The sequence below is a fragment of the Lissotriton vulgaris genome, chromosome 2_1, assembly GCF_964263255.1.
Source record: "Lissotriton vulgaris chromosome 2_1, aLisVul1.2, whole genome shotgun sequence".
Lineage (NCBI taxonomy): Eukaryota > Metazoa > Chordata > Amphibia > Caudata > Salamandridae > Lissotriton > Lissotriton vulgaris.
The window spans coordinates 561,024,751-561,040,811 of NC_141687.1; the positions used below are offsets into that span (position 1 = coordinate 561,024,751).

General features: G+C 46.5%; 1 protein-coding gene across 1 annotated transcript in view; it reads right to left on the reverse strand.

The window, feature by feature from the left end:
* The window catches only part of ERBB4 (erb-b2 receptor tyrosine kinase 4), a 2,375,242-nt gene that overhangs the window by 775,868 nt on the left and 1,583,313 nt on the right, over positions 1–16,061 (reverse strand). The gene's annotated exons all lie outside the window — the stretch shown is intronic.

Genomic DNA, 16,061 nt, shown 5'->3' on the forward strand with positions numbered 1-16,061 from the left:
TGTGCTGACATTATTTTGAGAAATTGTTGTGAGTAGCTTGCAGTTTTGTTGAATTTGAACAACCCTTTTGCCTAATGTGTCCATTATAGAAATATTTGTTACTTCTTACATGCAATCAGCCACGTAGAGTTTTTACGTATAAACACATTGGGGTCAATTCTAAAACGAGTGAATTAGTCCTTGCACGTAGGTTGCTTATTATACTTTCATAATGGGAGTAAGTGACTTACATCACAGGATTCGAGTTTTTGTGGCACACGCATGTCACTTGTAATAGAATGAGTTCTGGTGCCCAGAGCTCTACTCAGGAACGCGCGGCCAGTTATTTTAAACATCTGCCCACCAGTTACCAAGGCTGTCTAGTCTTGACTCTACCTCGTGGCTCTTCCAGACATTCTTTGCCCCTTTATCTCACACCTACCTGCTCGTTACCGATTGCTACCTGTGCAACGAGTCTTCCGTCCTTCTCTTTCTGCTGCTTTGTTGCCCTTTGTGTGTTCCCCCTCGCCCTCTTGCTCGTGTAAAAAAAGTAACCTTGCAACTTGCAACCACCGGATTAAATTAAGCACAGACTTCCCCGCAATTCACAGTCAAAGGATTAGATGTGATATATATTTTTTTACTCTTATTTTTACTTGCATGGAAAACATTTTTGAATGAGAAGAAATACATTTCCAGACACCCACTTAGACACAACTCGTACCTACCTGATGTACGGATAAAAGGTGCAATAAGTATGTCCCACACATAGTGTTTCCGGGGGTGTAGTGGTAACCAAGCTGAGGGCCCAGAGCAGCAACAAGGAGCAAAACGCGTTGCTGACCTCTCTCCCCCAGAATGAAAAAAAACCAAGCAGGGGTTGCATTACACGAAGCGCCCTGAGGGTGTAGAGGGCGCATGCGCCCGCTTTGGGCACACCCAGGATCTTTTGGTATTACAGACATGGATGCAGAAGCTTGTGCGGTCCCTTCTGTAATACTGATAGTGCTTGTCCACATGCATACCAGCGCTGTTGTGAGAAGGTGATCCCTCATTTGCATGGTGGCGTGGCCCTATGCAGACGAGGGAATCTCTTTGAGTCTGCACAGCGTTGTATTATGGACACAGGCACAAAGGCAAAGAACCATCACACGGTGCAGTGAAAATGCGCTACAAAAAGGTGGTGCACTGTCAATGCATTCCCAGAATGCAACCCACAGACATTCCCCTGTGGATGGGTGCAGTCACTCACTGCACCCATCTACATGAGGACCTCTGACCCCTCTTTAAAGTGCAGCGGGGTTGCTGCCCACAGTGAGAAATACAGAGCATACAGAGCTGCCCATATTTCACTTGAATGCGCTGCCCCCAGAGCCTCTCAAGTTCACAGCTGCCCTGAGGACGGCGCACTCACCATAATACGGCACAGTTTCTCTGTTTGCGCTCGAGGCACCTTTTGATAGTTGTGGCAAGGTGGAAACAGGGAAAGTGCACAGTGTAAGTAATGCAGTGCCTGGTAGCCTGCCTGAGCGGTACTGCTAAAAAGGAGTGCACACATCCCAAAATTTAGGATTGTCCAGCACATATCGAACTAGCCAATTAGTGTTTTTGCCACTGGTCATTTAAATGGAGTTTGTCAGTGAACCTCCACAGCATGAAACAATATTAGCCAAACCACCCACACTTAAGTATAGTGTGGAGTGTAATAAGAAAGGAAGTTGCAGTGTACAGATTGTTAAAGCCGCAGTTAGAAGTTCAGCTAGAGGGAACGATATTTCAGGTAGAGAGATTTAAATGTGGCTTGAAAGGGCCTGGCGGGAAAGCTCAAAGGATCCCTCCCAGACCCAAGGAAGACCAAGCTCTGCGGAAACCTAGCTAGGGCCCTAAACACCCTCTAAATATTTGATATCTTTGTAATATATACATGAATTAATACCAGGCTTGGTACAAACGGGACTTTCTGTCGTTATTGAGTTGAGCCTAGAAGCGATGGGAATGTGGGTTACACTGGCAAAAAATAAAATGACAGACAAACAGAAGCCTCTCATATGTCTCATTTTTTTTATATTAAACCTTTAAAGAATGTAACTGCTTTGCATCCACTTAACTATATCTGGTTAATGAAGCTGCAGCCTTTATCTTCACTGTCTGTTTGTGACCATCATTGGGAGTGGTAGGTAATTAGTTAGGGTACAAGCCCTGTGGTCTAAGTGTAAAGGCTGCAGCGTCCCCTCCACTGACACTGCCAAAATCAATGGCACTCACATGGGGCTATAGATTTCTCCCTCTTTCCAAAAAAAGAATTACAACTTCAGAAAAGCTTCCCACCTGCTGGACTGTCCAATGCCATAAGTGACTTCTACAAATGGGAAAATCGGTAATTCATGAATCATAATTCCGTGAATTGAGATCTGTAACTTGCTGTTGCAGATGACACCTTTTAGTCATTCAATCAGTGGTGGATTTTGAAACAAATTACTCCGGGAACCAATCAATTTGAGGGTCAAGGTGTGACAACAGGAAAGGGGTTTAGTCACAAGAGCCAGAGACATGAAAAGCAGAGCCTGACAGTTAATTTTTACATTTTTTTCAAACTGCCTTGAAAAAATTGGCAACAATGACAAACGTGACAGTAAATCTATTTTGATTTAAGTGGTCACAAAAAGTGCATTTTATATATATTATGGAAGTAAGACACCTGCTGCAGAAACATGTATATGAAATGAGGGGGGATCTAGTTGTATCCTTGATGCGGCAGCTAATATGGAGCGGTATCCAGGATCCAGAACCATGGAAATATGCTACATTTGTCAAGGTGTAATTTGCAAACACTGGGATACAATGTAAAAAAAAAAAATCAGCAGTTCCTCCACGTTGACTGCTTTCTGTTCCATATGACATGAAATGGTTCTGCCGGATTCACTTACAAGGTATGGAAAAAACAATATTTCAAAAACACACACAAGAGTAAAAAGTCATAGATGACAATTTATGGAAACATAGCACCAATCAAGTTTCCAATGATATCTGTGCTCTGTGGTAATCCAGAGAATTGCTGGTTCAGAGTATGTTGTTAAGGTCGAGGTCTACCAGACAGAGCAGCTGTCTGGTTTGCTATAGACATCTTGGGGATATTCAGACATCTGACCTAGGAATGCATTCCGCCCAATGGCGTAACATTAGCCCTCGCAGCCTCTGCGGTGGAGAGGGCCCCAGAGTTACAGGGGACCCTCTAAAAAGAGCTCCTGACTGCGTCCGGAGCATGGGGAAGGCCCTTTATGCACTTTACAGAGGGCCATCATCAAGTTTTATTACATCACTGATTCTGCCTGTTGCTTACCATTGGCTTTGTGGTTTATAACCCACATTTTCTGGCTTTCTATTTGCTGGCATCATTTGCTTTAGGCTGTCCACTTCAAACTAATCTACCTGACTCCACTCCAATATACTCCACTCCAAATAACCACTGTACATTTTACCCCACTCCCTTCAAATTCGCCCCACTCCACTCCAAACTCCACTACAATCTATCCCAATCCTCCCCACTCTAAGCTACACCCTCCAAACTCCCCCTCTCCAAACATCCATTTTCCATCTACCTCCCTTCAATCCAAGCTATCACACTCTAATCCACCCAATCTTACCCACTCCACTCTTCCCTAACCTTTCACTCAACTCCAATCTCGACTCAACTCCATTCTATCCAACTCTACCCCAATCCACCCACACTACTCTATCCCAATATACCCCACCCCAATCCACTCCACTTCATTCTACTCTACCCAATCTACTCCACTCCACTTCACTCCAATCTACCTCATGCCACCCAAATCTACCCCACTCCAATCTCACCCACTCTACCCAAAACTACCCTACTCCAATCTGTCTGATCCAATCTGCTCCACTCCAAATAACCCTACCCTAACCCCATCTATACCCCACCCTAACCCAATCTACCCCACACCACTCTATCCAACTCAATGCCAATCTACACTACTCAAAATCTACTCTACTCCTATCTCACTCCAATCTACCCTACCATAATCCACCCAATCTATCCCACTACAATAGGCCACTCTCAACCCTTATCTACCCCCACTCTACTCCTCTCCACTCCTCTCTACCCCACTCTACATTCTACCTCAATCCAATGCATGGCACTCTTTCCTAATCTACCCCACTCCACTACAATTGACCTCAATATATTACACTTCACTATACCTCGATCTACCCCACTACAGTCAGCCCCACTTCACTCTAATCTACCTCACTTCAACAAAACCTACCCCAATTTAAGCTACCCCACTCCAATTTACCCCAGTCTGTTCAACTCTCTTCCAATCTACTTCACTCTGAGTTACCACTCTATACCCCAATATACCACACTCTAATCCATACCACTCCAATTTACCCTACTGTCCCAATGTACCCTAGTCCACTCTTCCTCAATCTACCCCACTCCAAACTACCCTTATCTACCCCCACTCCATTCCATTCTACCCTACTTTAATTCACCAAGTCTACCGCACTATAATCTACCCCACTCCACTCTACTCCAATCTACCCGACTCCACTTCAGTCTACCCCATTCCACTCTTTCGTAATCTACCCTACTCCAATCTACCCCACTACATATTAATCCAATCTACCCCAATTTACTCTGATCTAACCTACTCCTAGCTGCCCACTCCAATCGACCCCACTCGACTGCACTCTAATCTACCCCACTCCACCCCAATCTACACCACTCCAATCTACCATACGGATCTACCCAACTCCTCCACTCCAATGTACCCCAATGTACCCCAATCCACCCCCTCCATTCTACCTCACTCTAGCCCTGCTCCACTCTATGCCAAACGACCCCACTCCACTCTACCCCATTCCATTGTACCCCAATCTACCCCACTCCAATTTACCCCGCCCCACCCCATGCCACTAACTTTTAGCCACTCTGAACAGCAGCCACACAGGTGTACATAATGGCTAAAACACATTGCCAAAACCAATACTTATCTCCTAGGTGCGCCCAGGATTTCCACAGGGAAAGAATAGAAGCTGAGAATTGGGCACCTGCAGTTCACAACTGATCCAAGAAATCAAACAGAGAGCAGAATGCAAACAGGCTTTGCAAGAAGCCGAAAGCATGTTAGGAATGCTTGCATGAGTAGGATTTCCATAGTCAAGTCTGAATAGGACCAGAGTCACTTCATTAAGATCATAATTCAAAAAGAAAGGTTTGATTCAACAAATCAGTCATAGCTGATGATTGTCTGTATTACATTAACATGTTTATGACAATTTAGATGTGAGCCTAATATAAAACCAAATGATTTCACACAATAATTGATAAGAGTGCAGCATGGACTCTTCATAGAGTCAAGCCATTCCTGGATGTGGGAGTGATCCAGAAGAAATGAAAGGAGGAGCTTAGTTTTACTGCCTCTGTGTGGAAAATCAGGAAAAGTGATGTACATAAGCAGTGTTCATTTGCCCTTTTTTACTCCTCTCCCTGTAAGCACCAGGAATACCATAAGATATTGACCGCATCACTCCGCCAGTAAAAGCCCGTGCCCACGTGTACATGACAGCCATTTTAGGCACCCTGGCCTTTTGCCCGCTCATTAGAATCACCGGCTTCCCTTCTGCGCGTATTTGAAACCCCCCCCCCCTTCTCTCACATGCATAGACCATGAAACCCTCTCCCCCTGCGCGACCCTGCCCTGAAAGGCAACCCTTCTGCTTGACCCGCGCAAACCCCCCATTTCCTCTTGAAGAGGCATCCTTCGCCTCAGCTGACATAGCCCCCCCCCAGCTGCACCTGACTGCCCCCGCTCTCTCATGTACGGGTCATAAGATCTCTCTCCGTGCGACTCTGTCCCTGTGCACACCCTGGCTTCCCCCCTCCCCTTCTCCCTCACACAGGCAAGCCATAAACCTTCTTCTTCTGCAAGACCCTGTCCTTGGGAGTCACGGCCGCACCTGACCAGCACCTCCTTTCCTTTCATGAATAACCCCTCTGTTGGTAAACCCTCCCTCCGCGATGGACTGTCCACACATGTCCGAGGCCATCGCCTAAGCCGGAAGATACTGTTTATTGCCCCTTATTGTATGGAGTCACTCCTCTTCAAAGAACCCATTATTGATTCTGGCCTCCCCACCCCTTGGGATCCGATCAGGCGCACATATCCTAATAATCAGCGGAACACTCAGCTGCGTCATTGCCCCTTCTCTTATCGGCAGTTCAAGGGTCTCTATTGTAAACATATGTGGGGTAGGATTGACACGAGGATTATGGGGATGTCTTTTCTTTGTGTCACAATGTCCTGATTGTAATGCCAAGTGTTTTGTAAAGTATAAAAGACGGTATCTCAGCTCACTTTGTTAGAGCACCTCCCGACAGACACTGTGTTTCGTGTCCGAAATGACAGGCTCTCCTCATGAGTAATAAATCCTGTTCTTGTGATTCCTGCCTCCAGCGCCCGTCTCTTTATTTGGTAACTATTCAGAATGGGAACTAAGAGGCGACTTGCGCCAGCAGCCCGGGCATCGATAGTAATATGGGCTCACATTTTACAATTGGCGTCCCAACGCGGGGTCCATCAGTGACATAAGGTCCAGTAAGAGAGATCCAGACGAAGAAGTGAACATCTAAATGATTGGAGTATACCTGCCTTGAGAGGGCCCTCGTCCGGCTGCCGATCGAAAGAACTTCACCGATTCTGAACGGACCTCTCTCGAGTGACCTATTGTCCTGACTGGAATCCCACAGGAATGCTACACGGAGTAAGAGAACGATCGGGCGCTGGAGGAGGAAGATAAAGAACTATCCATATGGTCCGGTCCGGGTAAGATTAAGTAGGGCGTTTTACGCCTGATTGGTAGGATGGTTTTATCCATCTGATTGTTTGATTGATTGTATTGGAATCGGTATTTAAATACTGATATTGTTTGGTTATTGGTTCATTTAGCTTTGGATGCTACTTGAAATATTGGTTCTCTTCTTGAGGACGAGACATTCTCTGTTTGCAAACAGCGGCGAATAGGAACGTTCGTCTCTCTTTGCAGATAGAGAAGGGTAGGTAATGCAGACTTTTGTCCCCGTTGTAATCCGTCATGCCTACCTTTCTCCCCACTGATTGTTTGATACCGATTAGTAATCGATTGTTGCTCTTTGAGATCTTCCCTGTCCACAAACAGAGACGAATAGAAGTATTCTGTCTCCCTTTGCAGATAGCGAAGGGCAGGTAATGCAGACGTTTGTCCCCGTTGTAATCCGTCATGCCTGTTTTTCTCCCCACTGATTGATTGATTGACTGGACATTGTTGTTCCAGGAATTGTTTGTTTGAGGTATTTTCTGTTTGCAAACAACGTGGAATAGAAATATTCTGTCTAGTCTTTGCAGATAGAGAAGGGTAGGTGATGCAGACTTTTGTCCCCGTTGTAATCCGTCAGTCCTACCCACTCCCCACTGATTGACTATTATTTGGGGGTAGCTCACCTGGTCCGTCCAGGAGACTACCCTAATGGAGGACACATGCCCCGACTTGTTGGCCATTTATTGGAAGTAACCCATCTGGTCCGTCCAGGAGGCTACCCTAGTAAGTGGAGGTACATCATTTGGTCCGCCCAGGATGATACCCTAATGAAGGTATATGTGTTCCCCTTTGATCGATAATCTAGTTCCAACCCGGACCACTTATTGGAGGTAACTCACCTGGTCCGTCCAGGAGTACCCCTAATGGAAGGACATATAAAAATAAAGTGATCACCGTACCCTACTAACAGAAAACTTTAGCTCGAAACACGCTAAGGAAAAGAAGGAATAATAAAAAGAAATCGGGCTAAGTCAGTAACCCCCTGATGAGCTTCCGACTTCACTAAAAATAAGAAACATTAGGAATAGTTCGTAATGAGAAATATAAAATGGCGAAAAGACAGCCACGAGGTAGCTAGGCTCCACTGCCTATTCCTGCTCCCAACATGTCTGCCTCATTGCCCACCACGCCCAAATAACGGTCACATGAAATAGGAACAAACCAATAGGTACCTACCCCCATTCCGGAAGCTCCCGAAGTGCAACAGGTCCGCGGTTACGCCCATCCGGAAGGCGAGGCCTCGATGCGTGCAGGGCTCGGCTGGCCGCAGTCGAAAGGGGAGGCTGTAGGGCGGACGGCCCGAGGAATCATGGAGGTCTCCCCTTTCCCTCTTCTGCTGCCCTGCAGGCCACGGGGGGGGGGGGGGGGGAGCTGTCTTGCCTCAGCCACCGACCACCCCCCACCCCCTCTCTTGTCTGATCTGGCCATCGACGAGGACCGGAGCCAAGGCGAGGTCGGACAACCCTGAGAGTTGCAGATAGTCCCGCCACATGACCACGCCTGAAAATTACAGGTAGTCCCGCCACATGTCAACGCCTGAGAATGACAGGTAGTCCAGCCACACGGCAACGCGTGGACAGTTGCAAGTAGTCCCGCCACATGTCAAGGGGGGGATGTCTTGCCTCAGCCACCGACCCCCCCCCCATCTTCAATAGCCGGCACGGCCAATACCGAAGCGCTGGAGCCGAAGAACGGCGCGGGTCGCTGGAAGGGGGAGGCGGCGCAAACGACCCTCCCCCACCTCCCTCCAGGTGGAGGCTTCCAGCGACACCCCAACGCTCTTGCTTAAAGAGGGTCAACATCGAAAGCGGTCTTTTGCCCGGGACGGGCACACGCCCCATGCCTTCTCTCCTCAACTTTGAAGATTCCATGAGAGCCGGGGGGCACCCCGATCCCTCCACATGGGCGCCCCCGTCCCCCTCACTGGGAACCGCGACATCGGCGCACTCCTGCCAGCGCCAGCCTCAGTTTGGAAATGGCTAAAATACAGCCAAGGCACAGACTTGTTCAGTTCCGGAGGAACACCAGAATGACCCGGTAGGAAAAATTGTTACCGCCCTCCCCACTCTTTGACTGATGGTCCATATTGCTAAACTGTTAACCCATTGCGAAAAACTTTTGAAACCACCAACGGAAGGTTCTGGTCCTACTGCGAGTCAGTGGAGGCAATCTGACTATACTGGGACTTGCCTGACCTCGCCCAAAATGGCGCCGACACAAAATGAGACTTTTTAAATAAACCTTGTTGCACCCTGATTGCGCAGCTTTGATGCTCCGAGATATGTATGCAGTTTTTGGACAATGAAAGTAGATAAGAAGGATATTGAGTATGTGCTTGGAACAGAAAACGATATAAGATGGATATTGATTATGTGCTGAGACGATGAACTGATTTAGAGTGGGTACTAATTATGTGCTGGAAGAAATGAACTTGTATGAAATAGGCACTGATTGGGCATTTGAACAATGAATTGATATCCGTTAGGTATTGAGTAAATAGTAGGATAATGAGATGATATTATTGAACGCTTGACACGCATTATACTTGCCGCTTAAGAAAGTTCGATATGATTTTCATTGCACTACTGCACTTTATGAAATAAATGGCCACCGACTTCGCTCCTCATGCCCAGTTCCAGTCTGCTCCGTAGCCGGCCCACTGGGTTGTAGGCCCGTATTTGTGCGCCAACCTTTTCATTAAAGTTTTTTGAACACGCAAATATTATCGTAGCGTTTGTATTTATGAATGTTATTGAAATGTATGGCTACTGTCACCAACATAAAATACTTGCAGTATGGCTAAGGTTGAAGGTTAAAGGGGCCCGGTACTTAGCAACTACATTCTGTGTCATAGACAGCCGGAAAAGTGTTTCAGACGCCCTTAAAACGATACCGAAGAAATGCCCCCCTGATCACCACCCTTGCACATGACCTAAAAAGCCACGATCAGGTGATCCATGAAGAAACGCAGACCATCAACAATTATCTATCTAACACTGCTGGTCCCTCTGGGCTTAAACGCCAACATGGTAGAGAATGCACCCTGTGGAGACAGGTCGAGTATGTGGTAGGTAAAAATATTCTCGGATTTATGCAAGTTGATGTATTTTGGATGTTGCCCCCACCCCCTTCCTTCTCCTCCCTTCTGCAGGTCGCGTCGGAACGTCGGCTGAGGAATGGAAGAGCGATGATCGAACGACCGACGATAAGGGAAGGAGGAGCTTTGAGCATAGTACTGACGCTAGACTTAGATATGACTGGTCCTCCATTAGAGCATAACGACTGGGAGGATGGACTGACATAGAAACTTGACGGGTACTGTATGACGGAAATTGACTCCAAATTAGCACGCTAGATAACGCGATTATGACGTTTAATTAGATAGGGAAAGGACTAGGAAAAGTCCTGAGGTAAGGGTACCCAGGCACCACCCCGTCTGGGAAGTTAGAAACGTTGTTGATGTTCGAAATGTACCACCTCCTTCTCACCCTCTTATAGATGTAACCAAGCTGTCTGACTGTTCTCCTGATCAATAACCTCTGTTGCCTCAGCCTGGAGAACTTCCAACCAAAAGAAGAAACCGAAAAGTGGTTTAAGACCCACCTATGGGCAATGGCCCGACCAGGTTAATTTTTGACCGGCTGACCGAGGTGTAAGTATTGACAATTGGGAACGCTCGCAAAGATAGCAAGCGAGAGAGAAAAGGAGGAAAAGGTAAAAAGAGCTAAGCACGTAGGTAAATAGGATAGTAAAGATACGCAGGATATAAAATAGATCTTGTTGGCCAATATTTGTTTTATGTTTTGTCGTGAATGTCTTATATATGTAATACATGTACCGTCTTCCTTCGTCTGAGTTTGTGTGTGTGTACTGTAGGGGTTTATGTCCTCCCTCTGTTTGCGTATCTCCGTGACCTGACCCCCTGCTGTTCTGTGTTGTGAGCGCACTAAATGACCTATTTTCGTACACGTCTCTCTCTCTCTCTCTCTCCCCACCCCCTTATCTATCTCTCTCTCTCTCTCTCTCTCTCTCTCTCTCTCTCTCTCTCTCTCTCTACATGTCATACGTGTACCGAATGGCTCGTTTAGATTGCGGACGACTCTCACTCTCTATGAGAGTCTCCCTATTTCCTCTTCCTCTTTGTGGTAAAATTGTGCCCCACCGGCACTAGTCTGATTGGATACTTATTGAACGCGAAGGTGTTCAGCGAAATTGACCGAAAATAAAATGATTGTACCTCGCCATGCTACTACCCCTCCTTTCTGCAAAATGAATGAACTCGAATTGGCTAAGAAAGAAAGGACAGGTAAGACGACTAAAGTCCCCCAATCTGGCCTTTTATAGGGGAACTGTATGTCAATGGCACCTTATTTTTTTGTTCATCAGAGACAAACGCCAACGTCTAGATTGACCTCCAATGCCCAGATTGCCCCACCCCTTTGCACCCAAGCGCTAATGCCCGAAGCATCCCCGCCCCACTTGATTGACCCCAGCTGCTGTCCCGGATATAAACATGATGACCATGAGTAACTGTCGTCCCTCGAGAAAAACCTGTTTTACCCTGACTCTCGATGATAGCGCCCCCGCCCTGTTTGAAAAGGTTAGCCAGCCTTGAAGGGAAATGTCAGACTGTTAAGGCTCAGGTTAGAAAGACGAGTCTCCCTGGAGGTTCCGAAATGTTGAGTTTGATGAAATGCACAGTTGATAAGAGTCTGACTTTTCTCCATATGTGACATATATAGACAATGAATAAAACTTGGCATGAACTAAGTAGGAATGCTGACATATGCACTGCTTGGTAATGAACCTCTGACTGTGACCGATGAGCGTATCTCCCAAGTGCGTAGGATTGAGGGAGGAATTCACATGCATAAATGTCTTCCCCTGACCAGTTCTCTAAAGCTTGTTTTGTACCTATTTCAAAGATATACGATCGCCGGAGGAGAAGGGTCGGACGTGACACACAGCCTGGCCGCAGATCATGGGACACATGCGACCTCGACCAAAGGTGGAGCCCCAGCACGACAGGAATACGGGACGAGGCAGCACTCTCCAATGTGGTAAACGAAAGGATGAAAGGCTGCCCTGAAGCCCTCTGTCCGCCTACCCACACGTGCCTGAAAGCTTCCATCCCCCTCTTCAAGCCCGGTTGATGGGCTTGCTTGCTTGTTATCATTTGCTCCCTTGGTCCCTTTGGTGTGTCCCAGGAAAATCTGCCCCCACTCCGCCCTCTCACTCCCATCGACTATCGAAACCACACACCCTCTTTTCCACATGACTTCTTGTCGAAAGGAAGAACAGCATCCAGGTGGAAATGGGGTACGCCGCAGGAATATGGGTGCCGAGCATAAGGCGCCCCTAAAAGGATTGGTTAGGGAACAGGACTGTGGTCTAACAGCAGAGGACTGACCGCACCCTGCAACGCGTAAGGATAGATCCGAGCTGGACCTATAGCTCCACCGCCGGTGCTCAACAGCGCCAACTGAAGGACACGGACTAGAGCCTACCAGTGATGGCCCACTGCTAAAAAGACACTGGGACGAAAAGATCTTGTGTATTGAATTGAATTCCGCCCTCAACTACTTGGTCAAGATGCTCATTGGTCACATTTTTAAGTCAGAAACATTTATGCTGTGTAGTGCGTTTGAATGTTAGGAACTCGACAAATGCAATTTCCTCTGTGCTGCATTCTGCCCATCACATCAACTGTCCATGATTATATGACAAATGTTAGTATTGACAAATGCTAATTCTTCGACCGCGCCTGTTTATATGTACCCCCATCAAATTACAAAAATGAACTCTGTTATGTAAAAAGGGGCGACTGTGGAAAATCAGGAAAAGTGATGTACATAAGCAGTGTTCATTTGCCCTTTTTCACTCCTCTCCCTGTAAGCACCAGGAATACCATAAGATATTGACCGCATCACTCCGCCAGTAAAAGCCCGTGCCCACGTGTACATGACAGCCATTTTAGGCACCCTGGCCTTTTGCCCGCTCATTAGAATCACCGGCTTCCCTTCTGCGCGTATTTGAACCCCCCCCCCTTCTCTCACATGCATAGACCATGAAACCCTCTCCCCCTGCGCGACCCTGCCCTGAAAGGCAACCCTTCTGCTTGACCCGCGCAAACCCCCCATTTCCTCTTGAAGAGGCATCCTTCGCCTCAGCTGACATAGCCCCCCCCCAGCTGCACCTGACTGCCCCCGCTCTCTCATGTACGGGTCATAAGATCTCTCTCCGTGCGACTCTGTCCCTGTGCACACCCTGGCTTCCCCCCTCCCCTTCTCCCTCACACGGGCAAGTCATAAACCTTCTTCTTCTGCAAGACCCTGTCCTTGGGAGTCACGGCCGCACCTGACCAGCACCTCCTTTCCTTTCACAAATAACCCCTCTGTTGGTAAACCCTCCCTCCGCGATGGACTGTCCACACATGTCCGAGGCCATCGCCTAAGCCGGAAGATACTGTTTATTGCCCCTTATTGTATGGAGTCACTCCTCTTCAAAGAACCCATTATTGATTCTGGCCTCCCCACCCCTTGGGATCCGATCAGGCGCACATATCCTAATAATCAGCGGAACACTCAGCTGCGTCATTGCCCCTTCTCTTATCGGCAGTTCAAGGGTCTCTATTGTAAACATATGTGGGGTAGGATTGACACAGGATTATGGGGATGTCTTTTCTTTGTGTCACAATGTCCTGATTGTAATGCCAAGTGTTTTGTAAAGTATAAAAGACGGTATCTCAGCTCACTTTGTTAGAGCACCTCCCGACAGACACTGTTTCGTGTCCGAAATGACAGGCTCTCCTCATGAGTAATAAATCCTGTTCTTGTGATTCCTGCCTCCAGCGCCCGTCTCTTTATTTGGTAACTATTCAGAATGGGAACTAAGAGGCGACTTGCGCCAGCAGCCCGGGCATCGATAGTAATATGGGCTCACATTTTACATCTGAACTTAAGATGAAGAGCAGACATTCCAGGCTGGATGCCACCAAGAGTAGAAGACGCCAGTGAAATATCCTTAGTTGAAATGACTGTAAGGTAAAGTTAAGGTCATTTGCATGCTGTTGGTAAGAAATCCCTGATTTTCAGATGACTTATGGCCGTAGGGTCCTAGGACCATAATATCCCAAACAACCCTATTGTCCTATAATTTTAATATCCCTGTCGGACCCAAGAAAAAAGGGATACTGGGGTCTGCCAGAGGACTTTTAATCTTTATTACCCTGGGCAAATTTATTATTTAAGTGCTCCCTGAAATATTGGTTGAGCCCACCACGACTTATAGGGGTCGTGGTGTCCCGATGATGAAGCATGACACCAGTAGGATGTGTGAGGGAAAATAAAACAAAAAGAGGTTCTTTCCTCTATCACTGTTCTAGTAGATGTTTATGCTAGGGTCACCATTTCCTTTGCTAGATTCTCAGTTTTTAAGACTGTACTAATCGTGGAGTACTTAAACGTGTTTTGGTGTCAGATGACATCACCAAGCAGTTTGAGGTAAAGTTTGAAGAGTGTCTGAACCAACATTGAACCGCGTTACCCCATTATGTACATCAGCCGGCCTTGAGAAGGAATTGTGAATTTTACTCACTTGGGAGCAATAATTCTAACTAGCTGAGCACCTCATCTTCAAACCCCATGCGATGATTTAATGTGCGGTTGGGGCTATCATTAATGATTAACAGTGTCTAATGTTGCTGAGAGGTCCAGTAGTATGAAGAACAGGACTCACTTTTGTCAGGAATACACAGGGCATCATTAATGATGTGTAGGATGACAGTTTTGGTACTGCATTTAGTTCAGAAACCCCATGAAAGTCCTCAATGGGCTTGTAGTCATTGGCACATTGATTTAATTCTTGTTGACACACCTTTCTGGTATATTAGCTAGAAAGCTTACATTGGAAACTGTGCAGAAGTTAGAAAGATCCTGTGGGTCAGTGGACTTTTTTTCTAAAGGGAAGTTACTTGACCCACCTGTAAACAATCACAAAGTATTCCTTGTGAATGTATATATTAATAAGATTGGCGCTATAAGGTCTAATAATTAAAGGCTTGCCTTTGGAAAGGATGGATGGAAGAGGGTCAGTCACAAGGTTGGTTTACATTTAGCAACAATATGGAGTAGTGTTGTCTGTGTGATATAATTGAATCGAGACTAGTTATTTGGGGATTTTCTGCCGGTCTTCCCATTCTGATGGGAAATACGTATTTGGTGTCTTGATTTTCTGTGTCTAGGAGGCTCTTTTTGTTAGGTTAAGTCCTGTTGAGTGGATTCTGAAACTGGTGACCGCCACTCTGAGCCACTGTGCCCAATGCCTTATTGCCAAGATGCAAGGACAAAGTTACTAGAAGCACATTGCATGATAAGCTTATATAGAATCGATTTTAGATTACGGAAAATATTTTTTAAAAATGGCGGCTCTTAAATAGAAACACATTACTCCCGATTTTTTCCCCATTAAAAAAGCATTGCTGTAGTTGTAAACCTTCATAACTGCCCTACTAATTTAGCATTTTTTTTTTTAAATGCTAAATTAGTAGGGCAGTTATGAAGGTTTACACCTACAGCAATGCTTTTTTAATGGGAAAAAAATCGGTGGTAATGTGTTTCTATTTAAGAGCCGCCATTCTTTTTTCAATTGTTTTACACTATGATACAGGGAATCTTCAGCTATACCCTACTCCTCGTAGTGCTGGAAGGAGACAGACATTTTTTATTGTAGTACTTTGTGTTTAATGTGCTGATGAACAGGGGTTGGGGCCCAAGTCTGGTCACAGAGTAGGAAGCACAGCTCCTGTGTGCACACATAATGCACATTTACTGCATACAGCTAGTCCAAATGGAATGATGTGTCCCCCTACAAAGTGCAAAGCCTTGTTTGCAATGCAAGCTCTAGCTAGAAGAATAGGAACATGCTCTGCAGTAAAGAGATGCCTGGGAGACACAATGAAATCATCCATATTCCACTCAGTGTTTCCCTGCAGTGCTTTCCTCTGACCTTAGGGAGGGCCTTGAAGGTCCCCATGAGTTCGGGTACCGTCGGCCACTGTATGCACCCGTGCAGAGGCCTTGAGGGCCACATTAGGGCCCGAAATGCAGGGAGCTTCTACAGCGAAACCACAGCTCCCGCATTGCCAGTATTTCTGCAGGTAATGCTGGCCTTCCTTCGAAGGGGTTCAGGCACCTCCTCCAAAA